The sequence below is a fragment of the Helianthus annuus genome, chromosome 3 (assembly GCF_002127325.2).
Source record: "Helianthus annuus cultivar XRQ/B chromosome 3, HanXRQr2.0-SUNRISE, whole genome shotgun sequence".
Classification (NCBI taxonomy): Eukaryota; Viridiplantae; Streptophyta; class Magnoliopsida; order Asterales; family Asteraceae; genus Helianthus; species Helianthus annuus.
Genome location: NC_035435.2, coordinates 4,590,535 through 4,594,810, shown reverse-complemented (window position 1 = coordinate 4,594,810; position 4,276 = coordinate 4,590,535). Strand labels below are relative to the sequence as shown.

Here is a 4,276-nt window from a genome sequence, read left to right as displayed (position 1 = left end):
ACAATGAGTCTATAGAATGGAATCTTAAAGGATGAGATGAAAGTACTAAATCCGTTAAAAACGGATCATATGAGTGTAAGTATTATTATAAGTTTGAATGAATATGTACATTAAACTGTTACTAAACGGTCAAGGAAATGAGAATGTTAGGTGAAAATATGCCATGGGAAGTATACACTTGCTAAGAAGTTAATTGTATGAATAAATACGAAATGAGATGAGATGATTACTTATAATTATGATGTGATCATAAAGTCAAACAATGATAGGTGTATGTATAAATGGAAGTGAGAAAGGTTTCGGGGACGAAACCTTATTTAAGGGGGTAGACTTGTAACGCCCTAAAATCTGAATGTTTATAATCGTTAAATGTTCTTGCATGGTACATCAAGAAATGAATGACTAGGTTATTTAACCAAGTTAACAAAATGGTAAAAACAATTAAAGGAAGGAAAGTTGTGCCCCTTTATAATTAGTGACAACTTGAGGGGTTAAAGTGGGTTAAGTTGAAAGTTGAATTAATAAATAAAATTTTACACACACAAACACACACACGATCGTGTGTTCTAGAGGGAGCAGGAGCTCTCATGAAGTCAAAACGCTAACTCCATCTAATCCATCAAATTGGAAGGATAAATGAAGCTCAAATTTAGAACCGAACACGAATTTGTGATCACCTACACTAGGGGATCATAAGGTATGTCTTAGATTCTAGATTGGTGATTACCCACGAAGTGGGTTATGTTGTAGATCATGAATTGGTATGAAATTGAGCATGAGGATATGCTAGAATCATCATATAGAACATGGATTATGCATGGTTTAGGTTAATTTGATGTTTAGAGGCGAAACCCATTAGTTATGGTAAGAATAATGACTTGAATCATCATCCATGTCTAATTCTTGTTGCATGTTGTTTGTATTATGTGGGTATGATGAATTCTTGTTAGATGAATTGAAAGAAATATGGTGTTGATATGCTTGATGTTATGTATGAAGGATAAATGCTAATTAGTGGGAGGATTGGATGAATTATGTATAAGATTAGAAGAATATGCATAAATTAGTTGTACATTGTGCAAAGATAGTGGTACGCACACCAAGTGTTTGATGAAATGCCTAGGTGAGCTTAATAGATGAAATTGTATGTAAGTAAAAGATGATATGCATATAGTGTTGTCTGTATAGTCGATTATGATATTACGGATATATAATGATAAGTCGAAAGTTAAAGTAAATGGACCGTTGACTTCTAAAAGTCAACTGTCATGTTGCCATAATTGTAAGATTAAAGTAAGTTATACGATGCGTGTTAGACGTATGTGTGTTTAATGCGATGACATGACGGATTCCACGAGTTGGAAATGATATGAATTTGGTTACATGTATTATGCTTGTTAGAAGTGACTATGAACGTCAAATGTGAATTATACGATCGATATGATCGTTAGCATGTACAATTGTGTATGCTAATAACAATGTGATTTCGATGACATGGAAGTATAGGAATTATGTCGAGACGGAATCAAGCACGGAAGGCTAACAGGTCAAGAAGTGGCGAGGAAACGAGTATGAACATGGACGCACAAGGTAAGTGATTTCCGTAATCACTTTTTAGTTGTTTACGTAAAGATATGTGCTAGTTAATTAAGTATGATAATTGAGGACAAATAAGGATGGTTCGTATGAAATCGATGATTTTCGCTAAGTAGATGTAATGGATCAAAATGTGGTTTTATTACTATACCGGAAGGGTTGCGTAAGTAATGAATACGGTGCTATAACCGGGTATGGGTAGAATGGTACATAAGCACGCTAATCAAGAATTAGAGGCGCGAATTAATAGTATAAATACCCGGTTGTGAGTTATGGTTAATGGACAATCAAGTTAGCAAGTTGAAATTGTATTAACCAAGTTGTTTTCGTATAAATGAATGAAATGAATAAGTTTAACGCATACCGGGTATCGGGTACGTAAATCCCAAGTACGAAACCCCGGATAATGTAAAATTATTATGGTTATAAGGTTCGTGTAAGTTTTGGGCTAAAACGAATGAAATGTTTGATGAAAACATGAACGGGTCGAATAATCGTACATGAATAATAAGCCGATAGCATGTAAGTTAAGAATTTACTTAATCCGGATATGAGATTTTAAGTTCATATGATAGAATGTGAATTTACAAGCATGTAGGAAGAAACGGGAGGTTAAACGGGTAAACGGTTCAAAAGTTATGCGAGTTTTAGTGCGTACGGACGACGAAACGGATCTGCAGAAAAAAGGGGTTTTCTAGAGGGCGTCGCCGACGGGGTTAGGGCCGTCGCCGACGGGCTCTAGAAAACCAATTTTCCTCCGACGCCTTATTTACCTGTCTACGGGTGTTTCTGGCTACGGGTAAATGCAAGGCCCGTCGCCGACGCCCCTAGGGCCGTCGGCGACGGCCTCCCCAAGTTCCAAAAGCTGAAATCTTGTTATTTAAGCTGATTTATGTATCGTAGGCTTCGGTTTATCATCCGTGGTCTACGGCGGACCTTCCAAACATGATTTTGATGGTTCTTTAGATGTTTATGGGCTATAAAGCTAAGTCTAAGAGCCATGTAAATAATGTATGATTATGTAAGAGGTACACGTGATCTAGCACGTGTACGTAAAGGTATGCATGTATGTAATGATGTAGGAAAGGTATGTACATATGTAGATGTGTATGTATGTATGTATAAAGATATGTACGAGTATATGCATGTATGTAATGATGTAGGAAAGGTGTGTACGAATGTAGATGTGTATGTGTGTATGTATAAAGATATGTACGAGTGTATGCATGTATGTGATAATGTAGGAAAGGTATGTACATATGTACATGTGTATGTATGTATAAAGATATGTACGAGTATATGCATGTATGTAATGATGTAGGAAAGGTATGTACGAATGTAGATGTGTATGTATGTATGTATAAAGATATGTACGAGTGTATGCATGTACGTAATGATGTAGGAAAGGTTGGTACGTATGTAGATGTGTATGTATGTATGTATGTATAAAGATATGTACGAGCGTATGCATGTATGTAAAGATGTAGGAAAGGTACATACGTATGTAGATGTGTATGTATGTATGTATAAAGACATGTATGAGTGTATGCACGTATGTAAAGTTATAGGAAAGATATGTACGTATGTAGATGTGTATGTATGTAAGTACGTATGTATGCATGATTTAGACACGTTGAGGGTTAACGTTATTAATGGTGTACCTTGAAAATGAAAAGTAATGCAGGTACATTATTGAAGCCTCACTAGGAAATGGATACGCAGATGAAATGCTTAAAGTTTGAAAGATGACGAAATGTGAAGTGTACGCGAATGAATCTTGTTTATATAATGTGTGCTAATATTATGAATGTATGTGGTGAGTGCAGGTTGTACGGATAACGGGCGATTATCACAAGGATTAGAGATCGAAGACCGAGTCACAAGATAGATTGTACGGGAATAATTGAGTATGTACTATTAGTAAACAGGACTTATGCTCTATCTTTGTAAAAGATACATATTAAAACGAACTTTCAAGTAAGTCAAGACGTTTGTAATGAAAGAAATTTTATGGCACGAAGTTCCGCTGCGACTTTTTGTCAAATACGAATTAGGGTCTTACAGGGGTGTTACAGCCTCCCCTTGTTTTGGGAATTTCATCCCGAAATTAGACTGAAAGCTGCACAGCACCGTGAATGATCTTACCAATTTCTCGCTTCAGATCTTTATTTAAACAATTGCGGGTACTTAGCCTTCATGTCACTTTCGAGTTCCCAAGTGAACTCTGCGCCTCGTTTGCCTTCCCATCGGACTTTTACGATAGGGATGCGCGAGCGTCTGAGTTGCTTGGTTTGGCGATCCATGATTTCGACAGGCTTTTCCACGAAGTGTAGCGTTTCGTTTACTTGAAGGTCGTCCAGAGGTACAATCAGATCATGATCAGCTAGGCATTTTCGGAGGTTTGACACATGGAAAGTCGGGTGGACGTTACTAAGTTCCTCTGGTAGTTCGAGTCTGTAGGCGACTTTGCCGATCCTTTCCAGAATCTTAAAAGGTCCAACATATTGAGGCGCTAGTTTCCCTTTCTTGTCGAATCTGACCACACCTTTCCAAGGTGATACCTTTAGGAGTACGTAGTCGCCAACGTCAAATTCAAGGGGTTTGCGTCTTCTATCGGCGTAACTTTTCTGTCTATCCCTGGCTTTCGACAAGTTGTCTCGAATCTGGAGGATTTTGTCAG

At 37.3% G+C, this 4,276-nt stretch overlaps 1 long non-coding RNA gene across 1 annotated transcript; it reads left to right on the top strand.

Annotated features, from left to right (window-relative positions):
• Window positions 1-662: 662 nt before the first annotated feature.
• Window positions 663-3,521, top strand: LOC110927491. The gene is made up of 3 exons (XR_002585663.2): window positions 663-697; window positions 1,507-1,590; window positions 3,423-3,521. It is a non-coding gene; the product is annotated as an uncharacterized LOC110927491 (long non-coding RNA).
• Window positions 3,522-4,276: the final 755 nt, after the last annotated feature.